The sequence below is a fragment of the Lepus europaeus genome, chromosome 3 (assembly GCF_033115175.1).
Source record: "Lepus europaeus isolate LE1 chromosome 3, mLepTim1.pri, whole genome shotgun sequence".
In the NCBI taxonomy this organism is placed as follows: Eukaryota; Metazoa; Chordata; class Mammalia; order Lagomorpha; family Leporidae; genus Lepus; species Lepus europaeus.
In genome coordinates this window covers 100313634-100332549 of record NC_084829.1, presented here as the reverse complement: position 1 = coordinate 100332549, position 18916 = coordinate 100313634, and the positions used below count along the sequence as shown (strand labels likewise).

The 18916-nt window shown below is 36.4% G+C and overlaps 1 pseudogene; it reads left to right on the top strand.

Annotated features, from left to right (window-relative positions):
• Window positions 1-4705: 4705 nt before the first annotated feature.
• LOC133756615 (dihydroxyacetone phosphate acyltransferase-like) lies at window positions 4706-6370 on the top strand (annotated as a pseudogene).
• The last annotated feature ends 12546 nt before the right edge of the window (window positions 6371-18916 follow it).

Sequence of the window (18916 nt, the reverse complement as noted above, 5' to 3'; positions counted from 1 at the left end):
TAATTTGAAAGTCAGGAATGTGTGTATTACACACATACATGCAGGTAGCGAGGGAGAGAGAGAAAGAGAGAGAGAATCTTCTATCCACTGGCTCTCTCCACATCCACTGGTTCTCTCAACAAATGTCTGCAATGGCTGAGGCTGAACCAGGCTAAAACTAGGAGCATGGAACTCCTTTGAGGTGTGCTGGGTAGATGGCAAGGGGATAAGTGTTTAGGCCATCTTCTGCTGCTTTCCCAGGTGCATAAGAAAGAGCTGGATTGGACATGGAACAGCCAGGAAAACTCAAATATGAAGTCATAACTGATGACAAAATTACAAACGTGTCTTAAAACATTGCTCCACAACACTGGCCCCTCACACAAAGCTTTAGAAAATAGAAAATGATTTACGGGGATAGAAATCAGATGAATTTTTGCTAGGGATAATAAAGGAGGAAGATTCAGGGGAAAAGGATTAATATGGAGCACAAGAAATCCTTGGGGATTGTGACTGTTGATTATTTTACATAAAAACTGCAAGGGTGTATACATTTAATTGTAAATATCTCATATTTATAGATACTATATGTAACTTATACCTCAGTAAAGCATAAAGTATCACATCATTACAAAATAAAAACTTTTAGTAATAAAATATTTTATGTAAAACTAATGTAGTTTCTTAGTTCCTGAAGGTATGGAAAGAGAGAACTGATCAGAAGGCCTATTCAGTGAAATAATAATAGAAAACTTCCTTAATTTGGAGACAGAAAGGGACATCCAAGTATAGGAAACACATAGAACTCCTAATAGACATGACTAGAAAACATAATCACCATGACACATTATTGTCAAATTTTCCACCATAAACCATTACGAAAAGATTATAAAATGTTCACAACAGACATGCCAGAGCTCTTTCAGAGGATCTCTGTTTAGATTGACACCTGGTTTCCCATCAGAAAATCCATAGGCAAGGAGAGAATAGAGATGGTCCAAATTGTAAAAGAAAAAAATCTGTCAATGCAGAATACTGTACCCTGCAAACCTCAGTTATGAATAAAGGTGAAATAAAGACTTTCCTTCCATAAAATTGAAAGAATTGGTAACCATTCATCAAAATTTACAAATGGTGCCTAAGAATGTGATACACAGGCTTAAAATGATGACCCCGCAGAACTGAACTGGAACCGAGGCAATCATCTTGAACAAGGCTCCTGCACTAAACCCAAACAGTCTAGATTAAGAATCTAACCATAGACACTCAGAATACAGTTCCAAACCAAAACTAAATTGCTATCTGACCTGAAATCAAGACAGGTAACAGCCGGGCTTCCCAAGCAGACCCATTCACTGAGCATGAAAAAGAAGTGCCCTCTGCTTTAGTCTTTACAAAAGTGACTTCATGTTAACCAATCAGTTATTGGTCTATTGTTGTGGTTCCTTGTCCATGCCTTGTTAGGAACTAACTTTGAAATGACCAATCTGATTTGGGTTTTGTTGTTGTTGCTGCTTCTGCTCTCTTCAGCCCTTTTATGTCTAGAAATCAACCTCTTCTGCTTAGCTCATTGGGACTTTTATTCTGTTTTATAGAATGAAGTGTTGCCTGATTCTAGAATTAAAAATAAAGTTAATTAAATTGTTGTAATTTAAAAAAAAAAAGAATGTGATACACAGGGTAACACAGAAAGTAATCATTATGAAATAATATGAAGATCAACACTCTAGTAAAAATACAAAGGAAATCAAACAACAGGAATATTTAAGGGAATATAGCAGTGCCAATTTATTACTTATCAATGGTAGCCTTGAAATTAAATGCTCTAAATTTGCCATTTAAAAGCTACAGACTGGCTGAATGGATTAAAAAGCAAGACCCATATATTTGCTGCTGACAAGAAACATGCCACATCAACAAAGACACAAGCATACTGAAAACAAAAGGATGGAAAATTATATTCCATGCTAACAGAGAGCAAAAATGAGCCATTGTAGCTATCCTAATACCAGATAAATAATAAAATCAGAGATAAAAAAGGAGATGTAACAACAGATACCACAGGATAAAATAGAATCAATTGGAATTATTACAGAGAGCTATATGCCAACAAATTGGAAAATCTAGAAAATGCATGGATTCCTGGCCACAAACAATCAACCAAAATTGAGCCAAGAATATGAGAAAACCTAAACAGACCAATAAACCAGATGGAGACTGAATCAGTAACAAAGACCCTAGCAACAAAGAAAAGTCCAGTACAATATGAGTTCACTACAAAATTCTATAAGACATAAAAGAAGAACTAATTTGAATTATTCTAAAACTATTTAAAGTAATCAAAAGGGAGGTAATCCTCCCAAACTGCTTCTATGAGGCCCGCATCACCTTAATTCTTGAACCAGAAAGATATACAACAAAGAAAACTGTAGAGCATAACCCTGATGAACATAAACTCAAAAATCCTCAACAACATTATAGCTAATTGAATCCAACAACACATCAGAAATATTATTCATCCAAAACAAGTGGAATTTAACCTTGGAGTGCAGGGATAGTACAACATAAGGGTCAATAAATGCAGTACATCACATCAACAACCTGAAGGAGAAAAACTGTATGATTATCTCAATAAAATGCGAAGAGAGTATTTTAGAAAACACAATATCCTTTCATGATGAAAATTTTAAACAAATTAAGTACAAACAGAACATTCTTTAACACAATTAAGGTAATTTATGACAAACCCACAATCCCACAGCAAGCAACTTATTAAATGGGAAAAAGTTGATTCCCACTAAAATCCAAAACCACACATGATTCCCCATATAGGGGAACTAAAAGATTCCACTGAGAGACTGTTGGAACTCATAAAAGTGTTTGGTAAATTATCAGGATATAAAATTAACACAAAAAACAATAGCCTTTACATCCAAAGAAAATGTCACGGCTGAGAACCCAAATCAGAATAGCTACAGAAAAAAATAAATACCTTGGAATAAATTTAACCAAGGAGATGGAAAACTCCTACTAAGAAAATACAAAATTATAAAACATTAAAGAAAGAAATAGAAAAGAATCAAAAACATGGAAAAGTGTTCCATGTTCATGGATTAGTAGAATTAACATCTACAAGGTATCCATACTACCAAAAGCAATAACAAAGTCAGTGTGATAATAATCAAAATACTAATGACATTTTTCTTATATCTAGAAAAAATGATGCTAAAATTCATATGGAACCACAATAGACCCTGAATAGCTAAAGCAATTTTATGCAACAAAAACAAATCCGAGGCATCACAATACCAGATTTCAAGAAAAACTATAGAGCAGTTATAATTAAAACAGCCTGGTACTCATTCAAAAGCAAATGGATCAACCAATGAAACAAAATAGAAACTTTAGAAATCTACTCATTCATTTACAATCAATAAGCGAGATAAAATCAATCCCTGGAGAAAAGACAATCTCTTCAACAACTAGAAAATTTGCATCTCTGTCTGCAGAAGTGTGGAAAAAGATTTCTATTTAACGCATTATGCAAAAATCAACTAAAATGGATCAAGGATCCAAATCCACCACCAGATACCATCAAGTAACTTGAGGAGAACATTGGGGAAATACTGCCAGACATTGGCATAGGCAAAAACTTCTTGGAAAAGACCTCAGAATCACAGGCAATCAAAGTCAAAATAGACAAATGGCATTACATCAAGCTGAAACATTTCTGAATTGCAAAGGAAACACTCAGCAAAGTGAAGAGGCAACTGACAGATTGGGAGAAAATATTTGCAAACTATGTAACTGATAAAGGATTGGTATCCAGAATCTATAATGAGCTCAAGAACTCAACAACAAAACAAACACTCTAGTTAAGAATGGGCAAAGGGCTTGAACAGTCATTTTTCAAAAAAGGAAATCCAAATGGCCAACAGACACTTGAAACAATGCTCAAGATCACTAGCCATCAGGGAAAGGCAAATTAAAACTACAATGAGGTTTCACCTCACCCCAATGAGAATGGCTCTCATACAGAAATCAATAAACAATAAATGCTGGTGAGTATTTGAGGAAAAAGGTAACCTAATACACTCTTGATGGCCATATAAACTAGTGCAGCCTTTGTTGTTAGAAGGCATGGAGATAACTCAGAAATATGAAATTAGGTGTACCGTATTACCCTGGCATCCTACTCCTGAATTTATCAAACAAAATAAAATCAGCATATGAAAGAGTGATTTATAGCCCATGTTTATTGTACCCTGATTCATGATAGCTAAGATATGGAATCAACTGATGAGTGGATAAAGAAATTGTAGTATGCATATAGAGAATGGAGTACTACTAAGCTATAAAATGGATGCAACTGGAAGCCATCATACTTAGTAAAATAAACCTGTTAAAAAGACAAATACAATGTTTTCCCTAATTAGTGTTAACTATTAAAGTAACAAAAGGCTATATATACATATATATACACATGTAAATATACATATACATATGTGTATATATATATATATATATATGTGAGAGAAATTGGCATTTTGAGATTTTATGTTTGTTAGAGCCCTTGTTTCTATTGCTGAGGTACAATTTTTTTTATCATTTGTTGAATTATTTACTTAGTGTAGGTTTAATCTTATGTTATAAAACAGACTGAGAGTAGATCATTGTACAAATTAAAGGGCTGAATGGAAACAGAAGGAGGAGGGAGAGTGGGAACATGGATTGGAGATCAGGTATATTACAGAATGATTATGTTCTTGTTGAATTTTTCATGGACAAGAAGATGCTCTGCCAAAACACTGACTTCTAAATTTGGTCTTTGGATTATTGTAATGGAACCATTTTTTAAATGAGAAGTTTCTGATGCCTACCTTGTTCCAATTAGCATCAGTTATGATATATATTGGAAGAAATTCTTTAAGCATATGAACTTCTAGGATTCATAAGCCAAAAAAATTACAAGTGGACTGTTGAAAGCCAGAAGTATTATCTCTAAAAGTTTTGTAAATATGCATGCTTACTATGGAGACTTCTTGTCACTTCAACGTCTGGCACCAGGAGGATAAGTAGGAGCCCATATAACTTGATTCCAAGTTATAATATTTAGAAGTCTGAGGACATGCATACCTTTGTTACTGAGGTGTCCTACAAAATGCAGATATCTCAAATTGAACCAAGTTAGGACTTCATGGACCTGGTTGTTATTGTGCTTCAGTGTTGGCCACTCAAGAACTTTGACGGCACATCTGAACAGACTTTTTAGCTGAAAGGCCATCTGGTCTAATAAATGAGCCTTCTCAGGAGGTTGTTCAGTCCCAGATCTAGTGAATTACAGTATTGTCAGTCTTGTCAAAGACCAGGTGATTCTGAAATTGGAATCTGCAGACTCAAAAGTTGTGATGTACTTATTTTCCTACATATCACTCTGTTCATGTGCTAGACTTATAAGAACCTGTTACTCAACAATTTTGTCTATCCATTCTTAGATGCTATGGCACTGCAGATGACACCTGGCTTCAGAAAAGAGGATATCTACAGCTGCTTCCATTTCCTACATGATGTTTCCCAGATGAGTTCATCTTCTTTCCAGGAATCACAGTAAAAGTCTTTGAAGAAAGTTTTTATTTGCTTTGTAAAAGTAAAGTCATACAAGTTGCTACACAGAGCAGTCTGGTTACAGAGAAAGAAAATTCTGTGTTAGAATTTTTAATAGGACTCTTCAGACCTTTTATAGAATGTTATCAGGGCCGGCGCCGCGGCTCACTAGGCTAATCCTCCGCCTTGCAGCGCCGGCACACCAGGTTCTAGTCCCGGTCGGGGCACTGATCCTGTCCTGGTTGCCCCTCTTCCAGGCCAGCTCTCTGCTGTGGCCAGGGAGTGCAGTGGAGGATGGCCCAAGTGCTTGGGCCCTGCACCCACATGGGAGACCAGGAGAAGCACCTGGCTCCTGCCATCGGATCAGCGCGGTGCGCTGGCCGCAGCGCCCATTGGAGGGTGAACCAACGGCAAAAGGAAGACCTTTCTCTCTTTCTCGCTCACTGTCCACTCTGCCTGTCAAAAAAATTAAAAAAAAAAAAGAATGTTATCAGATGAGATAATTTACATATACCTCTTCAAAGAAGAACACTTCTCTGAGAAATGGTACTTGCTTTCTGTTAGAAAATTCACAAGTCATCTTCTCAATCAAAGCATCTCTCAATGTTATGATGTATTCTGATACACAAAAAATGCTTCAGCAGCTTTTGTGAGGTTTAGTGTAATAGAGAAGAAGAAAGTAAATAACGATTATGTATTTAGTGTGAATGAACCTGGGACAACCAAATCAGACGAAATGCTTAGTTGTAAAATACCAATAGGAAAAGTAACCACTGCAAAACTTTAATAATAATCACCAATTATGGAAAATTTGGGCACATGATTACTGTCATCAAAGAACTGCTTTTACAATAGGGAAGTAAAAAAAGAGCTTTCCTCATGCCCTTCCTAAGACCTCAAGAACAGAGAATTCAGTAGAAAGGAAGAAAAGATCATTGTCAGCAAATCAGTGTAATCTTCCCCACCACAATGGTTAAAAGGCATTTGTATCCAAAAACTGTGTGTTTTTTTTGTTTGTTTGTTTTGTTTTTTGTTTTTTGTTTTGTTTTGTTTTGTTTTGTTTTTGACAGGCAGAGTGGATAGTGAGAGAGAGAGACAGAGAGAAAGGTCCTCCTTTTTGCCATTGCTTCACCCTCCAATGGCCGCTGCGGCCGGCGCATCATGCTGATCCGAATCCAGGAGCCAGGCGCCTCTCCTGGTCTCCCATGAGGGTGCAGGGCCCAAGGACTTGGGCCATCCTCCACTGCCTTCCCGGGCCACAGCAGAGAGCTGGCCTGGAAGACGGGCAACCGGGATAGAATCCGGCGCCCTGACCGGGACTAGAACCCGGTGTGCTGGCGCCGCAAGGCAGAGGATTAGCCTGTTAAGCCACGGCGCCGGCCCAAAAACTGTGTTTTAAAATAAAACAATCTTTTGAAAAATGATAAAGAACATAGTATTCATTTGAGAGAGTACTTGTAACACACAAGGAATGGTATATTGCTCATAGGATTGAAATAAAAAGTTGACTGAAGTTATAAAGCATAGAAAAGCAACAGTACAATTATTTAAGAATGTACTATTTTTTGATTCTCTTCACCACAAGAAATGGATTCCTCCTCACCTGTTTTAGTCTTTCAAATTGTGGCTTCAGATATAAAGCAGAGATAACTTTTGGAAGATGAACTCTGTAAGAATTCTTGCCCTACACAGTAAAGTGGCTGTTGTAATATGTTAATTTGTTTGGGATGTTAAGAAAACAAATAGTAACTGCTACACTTACTGTATTTGATTCCTTGTATTTCCCTTGCTTATGTGTAGTAACAAGAGCAAATATAACAAGCCTATATAATACAGTATGGGTGTGTGGCTCCTTTAATTTTAGTTTTTAGAGTTTCAGACTTAAATTCTCTGTTCTTAAATTGCTGCACTTATTCACCAGAGACATTTACATTTGTTCTAAATCATCTTGTCATTTTTTCTAAGCCTATTGTCTCAATTACATCTTCTTGTATTACGAAGTTTCATCTTTTTAGTTTCTAGTCTTATGAGATTCAAGAAAAAAGAACAAAAGATTCTTAACTGTCATAATAGTTAGTATCCCTCAACTTTTTGAAGTGTTTATCCATGTCTTATACATTCGTATTCATAGGAGACATTTTTGATGATTTGATTTTCTGTTTCATTTCTCTTTATGCAGGCATTCAGGGTTGACTCAAATGTATGGCATAGCTAAAGACAAATATCCTTGATAATGTAATTTCTCTTTGAGCAACAATTAGCCATGGGCTTCTTTCAAAATTCCTTTTTGTTCTGATATGTAAACTATAAACAATTATAAAATACAAATATTGAAATTAATAACATTTAAATATTAGCCAGGCTTCAGCTTATTCCTTTAGCTCATTCAGAACTAATACGGAACTAACACAGAACTAATACAGAAATGAATTTTTGTCAGATGTTCCCACTGGTATTTTTTTTCATTTAACTTATATAATAATATTTGTTGTAATGTGCTACTATCATCAAAGTTCAGAGGTGAACCTCCTGGATTACACAAAGATTAAATTATTTCTTATGATCATACAGCAAATATGACAAGCCTGAACTTGAAACTAAAATTGTTTGCTTCCGAAGATTTATATATAAAACATTTAGTTCAGTTCCTGGTATAGTATAAAGAATCAGGAAGTGTTAAAGATTATTTACAACATTATTATTCAAAAATATGGAGTCATGCATATTTACTGTTATTATTTCCAATTTTTCTAGAAGTCATACTTAAAGAAATATATCACTTAGTAAAATGTGTTTGTTCTGATAATTTGCATGTTTTCAGAAATTTGTCCTAATTTAGCTTCTCACCAGCTATATATAATTACTTTTAAAGCTACAGGTTTGGCTGCCGCCATGGCTTACTAGGCTAGTCCTCCGCCTGCAGCGCCGGCACCTGGGTTCTAGTCCCGGTTGGGGCGCTGGATTCTGTCCTGGTTGCTCCTCTTCCAATACAGCTCTCTGTTGTAGCCCGGAAAGGCAGTGGAGGATGGCCCAAGTGCTTGGGCCCTGCACCTGCATGGGAGACCAGGAGAAGCACCTAGTCCTGGCTTCGGACAGGCTCCTGCCTGTCAAAAAAAAAAAAAAAAAAAAAAAAAAAAAGCTACAGATTTCCCATATCTAAAATGAACAGCCCATGGAGACTAGCCCAAGATAGTTTGTTCTTCTGTCACAAAGCCAAAGTCACTCTCATAGCTCAAGCAACTGTGTCAGACAGAATCTGTGGGACTCACCTCCTTTACCCATCATTAGTGCAGCTCCAGCTCTGGATCTCAGCAGTGAATAGGAGTCTGTACAACCATCCAGCTCCTAAAACTGGCATTTATCTTAAAATTCCACTAGACAAGTTAGATGCTAGTTGCGAGTCCATGTACAAGGCACACCACAGCACCAACAAAGCCTGCACTCAACACCCTGAACTGCTTAATAAACCAGTCCCTGCCTTGGGAGTTGGCTTGATAACTGTGGAATAGGGATGTTAGTGACTAACCTGAGACACAAGAATAGCCCAGATCCCTATTCTGGCTACCATCAACTACAGTGAATAATGTCCTTGGAAGAATATACTACAAAATCAGACTGGAACTAAAGCTAAAGCAATCTACCAAACCAACACCAAGAAGCACGTAACAAGCATGTGGATTCAGTGAAGATTTAGATATAATCAAAAAGAATAAAACAGAAATATTAGAAACAAACAATATGTCAAATCAAGTATACAATGGAAAGCCTTAAAAATACATGATGTGGTCAAAAACAACATCTTCTCTGGAAGACAGATTTTTTGTTTTTGTTTTTGTTTTTTGTTTTTTGACAGGCAGAGTGGACAGTGAGAGAGAGAGACAGAGAGAAAGGTCTTCCCTTGCCGTTGGTTCACCCTCCAATGGCTGCCACGGCCGGCGCCCTGCAGCCAGCGCACCGCACTGATCCAATGGCAGGAGCCAGGTGCTTCTCCTGGTCTCCCATGGGGTGCAGGGCCCAAGAACCTGGGCCATCCTCCACTGCACTCCCGGGCCATAGCAGAGAGCTGGCCTGGAAGAGGGGCAACCAGCACAGAATCCAGCACCCTGACCGGGACTAGAACCCGGTGTGCTGGCGCCACTAGGCAGAGGATTAGCCTGTTGAGCTACGGCGCCGGCTGGAAGACAGGTTTTTAAATATATATTTCAGTGCATCCGGTGCTGTGGTACAGAGGATTAACGCCCTGGCCTGAAGTGCCAGTATCTCATTTGGGTGCTGGTTCTCGTCCCGGCTGCTCCACTTCTGATCCAGCTCTCTGCTATTGCCTGGAAAAGAAGTAGAGGATGGCCCAGGTCCTTGGGCCCCTGCACCCACATAGGAGATCCGGAAGAAGCTCCTGGCTCCTGGCTTCAGATAAGCATAGCTGCAGCTGCTGCAGCAATTTGGAAAGTGAACCAGCAGATGGAAGACCTTTCTCTCTGTCTCTACCTCTCTCTGTAACTCTGTCTTTCAAATAAATTATATATATATATATATATATATATATATATCAGTGAGATAAGAAAATAATGAAAAGGAGAAGAAGAAGAAGAAAAAAGAAATTATTTAAAAGAATAAAAATAGTGTTTAATGTCTCTGAGATATCATCAAATGATCCAATATACAATTCTTGGGAATTCCTAAAGGAATGAAAGAAAAGAATGATATTCAAAACTTATTTGATGAAATAATAGTGGAAAGCTATGAAAGATATGAACATCCAAATACAGAAAGCAAATAGAACTCCAAATAGACATAATGAGAAAATGTCCTCACCATAACACATTATAGTCATATTTTCAAAAGTAAAGCATTAATAAGGAACCTAAAATTTAAAGGAACTCCCATTAAATTGCAGGCTATTTCTCAGTAGAACCCCTAAAATCCAGGAAAGAATGGAGACTGATAGTCCAAGATCTGTTGCTGTGGATTCATTCTGAGAGGAGGAGCACAGTGGGGGCAAGAGACTTGGAGTCACCACACAGACCCTGGGAGTTGGGTGAAAGCAGGCCAGAGGCAAGCAGCCTGCCAACTCATTTATTTCAGTTGGTACAGCAGCTTATATAGCAGCCAATCCAGTCAAGGGGAAGTCTATGCCCTAACCAATCACAGCCTGTTGCCAGGCAGTTTCTGAAACATCCAATCACTGTCTGTTGCCAGGCAGGCTCCATTACCATGTAGTTTCTGAAGCCATCCAATCACAGTCTGTTGCCAGGCAGGCTCCTTTGCCAGCAGCCATCTTGGCATGCCCTTCTCATTCCACCACAAAGCATTAATAAGGAACCTAAAATTTATAAGTGTCAGGTCACTTTTAAAGGAACTGCCATTAAATTGAAGGCTATTTCTCAATAGAAACACTAAAACACAGGAGAGAATGGGGAGTGATAATCCAAGTTCTGAAAGAAAAAAAAACTTGACAACCCAGAATACTTTACCAAGTGAAGCTTTCATTCATAAATGAAGGTTAGATAAAGACCTTCTCAGGCATAAAAAAAAAATCAGAAAAGTCAACACTATCAGACCAGCATTACAAATATTTAAGGATGTACCACATACATAGACAGAGAAAGATAATCAGCACCATAAAACGATGAAGATAGAAAATCCAGTAAAATGACAAAAGATATTAAAAAGAAATAAAATAAATTTTTAAGAAAAAATCGTAAGATCAAGCCATTGTTATTCAGTAATAAATAACTTTGAATGTAAATGGATAAATTTCCAGATTAAAAGGTACAGTCTGGCTGAATGAATTAAAAAATAAGACCCAACTATATGCTGCTCACAAGAAACAAAGAGACACTGCAGACTGAAAGTGAAAAGATAGAAAAATATATCAACACAAATGGAATTCAAAAGTGAACAGGAGTAGCTGCACTTACATCAGATGAAATAGACTATAAGACAAAAAGTGCTGAAAGAGTCTGTCACTATGTCATGGAGTCAATTCAACAGGAAGATGTGACTACTGTAAATGATTATGGATATAAATACAGTAACTTATACATGTGATAAAATTTATACATGTGATAAAACTTATACATGTGATAAAGTTGGATCAGGTATATATTTTATTTAGTTTGCTACAATGTTTAACCAAACAGAGAGGGTAAGGAGTCAGCATTGGTGGAGCAGGCTGAGCTTCCATTTTTGATGTCCACATCCTATATCAGAGTACTTGTTCCAAGCTTGGTAGCTCTGCATCTGTTCCAGCTCTCCTCTAGTTCTATAAAGAGGTCGATGATGACCCAAGTGTCTGGGCCTTTGCCACCCATGTGAGAGACCTAGATGGATTTCTAGGCTCCTTTTTGGTCAGGGCTGGTTTGCGGCCAATTCAGGAAACAAAAGAACAGATAGAAAAATCTCTCTCTCTACATCTACACCTCCACTTGTTATGTGTCTATCAATACAGTTAATTTGACTTTCAAATAAACAGAAATATATCTTTCAAAAATAGCATACAAGTAGCGCTTAGTGGAACTGGAAGGATGGATGCATTGATAATGATGGGTAACACACAATTCTAGGAAATTCTAGGGGCTTAAGAAAGCTATGTAACATACACAACTGCATATTGCAGATCCTCTTAAATTACACAAGACATTCAGTAAAGGGAATCACATAGCCAGTGTTTGTCCATTTGCACATTTAAAGAAGATGACTGTAGAAGAAAATGAACCATTATGTTTCAACCAATTCCCTCAGACACTTGTGGAGAGCTTCTGGTTCTGCCGAAGGGCAAAGTTGGTTGTTACAGGCATTGGACAAGCACAAAGTAAACTACAACAAAATGAGAGGCAGAAGGACAAGAATATAACATTAAGGTGAGTTTTCCCAAAGCACATATGACCCAAGTATTGATTCTTTTATTCAGTGCTAGAAAATACTAATTTGCGAAAAGTATGAGAGTTAGAAGTAGCTTATATTTCTATATTATATTCAATCTCATAGCTTTTAAAACATTATCTTAAGCTATATTATATAATCTATTTAATGTTTCACCATTGAAGCTCTTTATTGCCTTAGGAATAGTTATGCCACAAAACTCTACATTATTTCTGTTATATTCTCTGAGTATGTATTTAGTGATTGCTTTCATGAAAGAATCCTCTACTGTATCTTTGTAAATTTATTTTTTGAAGACCGTTAAGATGTATTATTCAGTAATTATATATATATATATATATATATATATGCTGATATGCTTAGCTATATATTAAATTAAAAAAGAAAAGTATACATATACCAAAATTTCTAATCAAGATTTTCTAATACTAAATCAGAATATCACATGGGGATTTTTATGGCTTGAGGTTTCCTAAATATGACCATATGACTATAATGACTAGGGCTGGGCCAGACCGATGCCAAGAGCCAGGAAATTCTTCCAGGTTTCCCTTGTGGTGGTAGGATCTAAAACACTTGGGCCATCTTCTGCTGCTTTTCTCAAGCCATTGTATGGAGCTGAATAGGAAGTGGAGTAGCCAGGACTCAAACTAGCACTCATATCTGATGCTGGATTCACACGTTTTGACTTAACCTGCTACACAACAACCCTGGTCGCTGTTTCATATATCCTTAAGATATAAATACTTTCAGGGCCACCTCATGCCACTACCAGGGATGAATGAAATCATGGATTTGAGGAAGCATTATGAATCTTCAGGCTTTGAAAGGCAAATATGCCAGACACCATGGATAGATGTGCAGCATGAGTTGGCTTGAAGTGACTCCTCCCAAGAGCCTTTTTTAATAAGGTGTGGCAACCTGATTATAAAGAGGCTGTGTTGGAGGAATTTCCAGAGAGATGAAGAGTGCTAATAAGATAAAATGACTCCCATCTATTAACACAGTTTATTTAAAATAATGTTAACAAAATGCATGGTGACACTGAATGATTTGTTCTTATCCTTGTTCGTGCAGTGGCTGCTTTCCTACTTGCCATTAGGAACTCTTCTTGGTAGACAGGCCCTAGGAGTGGCCACTGTTATATGTATTTCCTGGTATTCATGCCTTTACATAATCCTATCCCCTTTCATGTGGACTGGATGCATTGATTTGCTTAGAATGAATAGTATATGGAAGAAATTACAGAATGCCACTTGAAATTTGGGTATAATGACTGTGATAATTAATTTTAATATGCTCTCTCTAGTGGATCTCTAGCCTTAAAAAAGTCACATGCCATAATTTGAGGAAGCCTTCGGAGACACATATTTAGATACTGAAGCTTATCAGCAACCATGTAAGTGATTCTGAAAGCAGGAATATTACTAGTGAGACTTTAGAAGAGATGATTGTGCCAGCAGAAGGAGGACTCAATTGCTGCACCAAATGCTTGACCATATTAATTATGTTTAAATAATTAGTTTTCAAAAGGTATTATTTTACAGACTTCCACCTTATTAATGAGGTTAATTAAGTGTCCTGGATAGATAGGAGAGGTGCCCAGGACCAAATTAATTTATTGTCAGTACTCCAAGTAAAGCAACAACAGATCTTCATATTGTTTTAGTGACATTTTTAAAACTCACGTTAAAAATAATGATGTTGCTGACTAGCATTAATTTAGAAGGAAGTAAGGTTGCATTACAATTTTGGAAGCTTTTACTTTCTAACATACTTTGATGGGCAAATTAATGAAGTATTTTACATTTTTCAGTATTAACCTTGAACATAAGCAGATTAAATTCCCAGTCAAAAAATATACGTTGGCTGAATGGATAAAACACAAGACTTCTTGTGCTGCCTACAAGAAACTGTCATAGGTAAAAATACACATAGACTAAAAGTGAAGAGCTGGAAGAAAACATACCAGGCAAATGGAAATCAAAAACAAGAGAGAGTAGCTATGTTCCTATCAGAAAAGATAAATTTTAAATAAAAAAGTAAAAAGAGTTAAGGAAGGGCATTATTCATTGTTAAAAGGATCAATTCAGCAAGATACAGCAATCATTAATAAAGATGTACCGAACACAAGACCACACAGATATATACAATGAATATGAGACATAAAGAGAATAAACTACAGTAACAGTGGGTGACTTTAACACCCCACTATCATCAATGGATAGAAAATCAACACATACACTGGAGTTGAACAATATTATTGAGCAAATGGACCAAATAGATATCGACAGAATACTTCATCCAGCAGTTACAGAATAAATATGATTCACATCAGCACATATAAATCTATAGACAGTATATATTAGGCCACAAATCAAGTCTAAATAAATGTAATAAAGATTAAAATCAACATCAGGTATCTTCTGAGACCATGAAAGCATAAATTAGAAATCAACAACAAGAAAAATAGAACATGTACTGAAACACGGCAATTAAATAACGTGCTATTGAATGACTAATGGATCACTGAATAAATTAAAGGAAAATAAAAATTTTTAAACAAAAGAAAATGAAAACACAACCATACTGTTTTCCACAATCCTGCACCAATTTACATTCCTACCAACAGTGGATTAGGATGTTTTTTGCCCACATCCTTACCAGTGTTTATTGTTTGTGGATTTCTGATGAGAGTCATTCTAACTGGGGTGAGCTGAAACCTCATCCTGAGCTCTTTGCCAAGAGGATGTCAGCCATTTGAATTTCTTCTTTTTTTAACTTTTATTTAATAAATATAAATTTCCAAAGTACAGTTTATGGATTACAATGGCATATCTGGTCATAGATTTAAATCCTTTACCCTTTCTGAGTGGATTTTTGGATAAGGTGTAAAGCAGGTATCTTGTTTCATACTTTTGCATGCAGAGAGACAATTTGCCCAGCATCATTTATTAAAGAGACTGTCCTTGCTGAAGGGATTGAATTTAGTTCCTTTATAAAAGTTAAGTTGGTTGTAAATGTGTGGATTGGTTTCTGGAGTTACTATTCTTTTTCATTGGTCTACATATAGATTTATTTTTGCCAGTACCAGACTGTTTTGATTATACCTGTCCTGTAGTATGTTTTTGAAATCTGATATTGTGATGACCCTGGCTATGATTTTGTTGTATTAGATTGATTTAGCTATTCGGGGTCTCTTGTGTTTCCATTGAATTTTAGCATCATTTTTTTTACTTCATTCCATTGTGGTCAGAAAAGATACTTGGTATAATTTTGATTTTTTTGAATTTGCTAAGATTTGCTTTATCACCTAGCATATGCTTTATCCTAGAGAAAATTGCATTCACTGATGAAAAGAATGTGTATTCTGCAACTGTGGGATGAAAAGTTCTGTAGATATCAAATAAGTCCATTTGGTCCATAGTGTAGATCAGATCTGCTGTTTCTTTTTTGATTTTTGGACTTGTTATTCTCTCCATTGATGAAAGAGGTGTGATGAAATCCCCCATTACTATTGTATTGCAGTCTATGTCTCCCTTTAGATGCATTAACATTTATTTTATATAGCCAGATGCCCTGAGATTTGGTGCATATACCTTAATTATAGTCACATCTTTTTGTTGAATTGATCCCCTAAACATTACATAGCGTCCTTCTTTGTCCTTTGTCCTCTTAACAGTTTTTTGGTGTTAATTCCTATTTTGTGTGATATTAGCATGGCTACAGCTGCTCATTTCTGCTTTTCTTTGGCATGGAATATCTTTTTACTTTTTACTTTTTAGCCTGTGTGTATCTTTGTTGGTAATGTGTATGTCTTGTAGGCAGCAAGTAGATGGTTCTTGATTTTTAATCCATTCAGCCAGCCTGTATCTTATATTCGAGAGTTTAGGCCATTTACACTCTTGTGCAGTCTCAGAGTTTCCACAGTATCAGCACACAATGCTACCACGGTCATGGGGTACACAGGGTCTGCTCTGCCCTGCAAGATGTTCCCAGAGACAGATATCTGTTTTATGTAGAGAGGCTGGGGGCACCTCATATCAGTCTACGTGGGTGCTCAGTCTATGTGGGTAGCCAGATTTGTCCTCTGGTAGAATTCCTGGATCACCACTATGAACATCTGTGTACCACAGAGCTGCTGGCCAAAGTGTCTACTCTTTTGATAATGTTACCTTTTCCCCACTGGTTGCCATGGGGGTGCACCCAAGCTTCTGCCCCTTCTACTGCTGAGAAGATGGAGTCTGCCAGCCATGTGCTATGTGTCCACACAAGAGCTGCAACAGCTGCTAACTACTTATGTCCCAAATGGTATCTACCCTCTCTCAGCTGGTGTGAGGAGCTGTTACTGGGGGTGGGGGGGATAGGGAGAGAAAAAAAATGCCTTTTTTTCTGCTGGGTTAGTGGGTACCATATCCCCCTTAGGGCACCGGGCTAGACATACATCAAACTCTCACTCTAGCTATATCACCAGTGGCTTGGACTGCTGCAGCCTGATCTCACCTCACCTATCAAAGCTGTCACTTTCTTTGATTCTCGGCTACTGTGTTTGCTTGTTGTACCTGTGCTTGTGCTGTGGGTCTACCTCTTCTACAATGATCCATGGCATTCCTCTTCCTTTTGTAGCATTTACGCTTCAATTTTCAAACTCTCCCCTGAGAATGTAATTCCTTCTCCTCTCCTCTCCTCTCCTCTCCTCTCCTCTCCTCTCCTCTCCTCTCCTCTCTCTTTTTTCTTTTTCTTTTTCTTCTTCTTTTTCCATCTACCCCTAGCTATCCAGTTCCCTCTTCCAACATCTTGGAATCTCTTGCCTAATCTGTCATTCGTATCTATGGAAGTTAATAAGGATTTAAATTGGTTTGCATAAAATTAACCTAGCTAATAATTCTAGTTAAGAAGCAGACAGGCTTTGACTACAACTTCAAGAATTTTGTGCTTTTCCTAAAGATCACTATGTATCTGTGTCTTCTGTTAACATTTCTCTAGATTACTAATATAAAACAAGTAATCATTTCAATAAAAAAGGGGACAAGAGTTAGTTCACAGTTCAACAAAGCATTAGATAAAATAATATGTTTGGAGGATCATGGTAGAATATAGTATTTAGGCAATTTCAGTTGCATAGAAATGATCATGTCACTCACCAGAAATATTCTTAAAAGTAAAAATCATTTGGAAGTAAATGTTTTAGACTTTTAGGAGACTTGTAAAATAATTGATATTTCATGTTGAACTTTTTAAACAATATTTTATTTATTATTTCTGATAACATGTTTTTAACATATTATAGTCAAAGGCTTAAGACAATACTAAATAAAATGATTAATAAGCACACTGTAGAAAGATCATAGTTCAATAGGAAATAGGCAAGGTATATATATATATATTATATATTATATTAATGTATGTATGTACATTAATAAAATGAAAAGCTGTTCAAATTCACTCATATAAAGTTAATTATAAAATAGTTTCAAAATCATTAAAACTATGGTGGTATATAACTGTCATTTATTTTTTTGATAATAGTTTAAAATAAAGTTTGATAAAACACATTGTATTTGTAGTAAAATTGACACACACAGTCATTTCTTTTGTTTGTTTCGTTTTGTTTTGTATTTTAAAATTAACTCACAGATTTAAGGGAGAAAATGGAGTATTTGTTTTTCTGTGTCTGGCTTATTTCACTCAAAATGACATCCTCAAATTCCAAACATTTTGCTGCCAATGATAGAATTTCATTCTTTTTTAAAAGGCAATACTGTTCCATTGTTTGTGTATTTGTAGTATCTATCTATCTATCTATCTATGATATCGATGACATTTTCTTTATCCATTCATCTGATGAACATAGATACAGAATTTTTCAACAGAATGCCAGCAAACCTAATCCAACACTACATCAAAAAAAGAATACATCATGAACAAGTAGGATTAGTACCAGTGATGCAGGGATGGTTCAAACTTTTCAAATCAGTTAAACATCATAAATAGCTTAAAGAGAATGAAGAACAAAAGCCATATGATCATCGTAATAGATGCAGAGAAAGCATTTTAGAAGATCCAATACTCATTCATAATAAAATCCCTCCACAAATTAAGTATGGAAGGAAAATATCTTCAAGGGCTATATATGACAAACTAGCAGCCAATATCACACTGAATGGGAAAATGAGAAAGCATTTCCCCACAGATATAGAACAACACAAGGATATCCACTTTTACCACTCTTATTAAATATAATATTGGAAGAATCAGCAAGAGTATTTAGGAGGAGAAAGAAATAAAGGGTATCAAAATTGGAAAGCAGGAATTCAAAATACCATGTTTGAAGATGACATGATTTTGTACATGGAAAAATATAAACACTCCATTAAAAATGTGTTGCAACTCATAAGCCAATTGAGTGAAGTTGCAGTTTATAAAATAAACACAAAAACAGTAGATTATT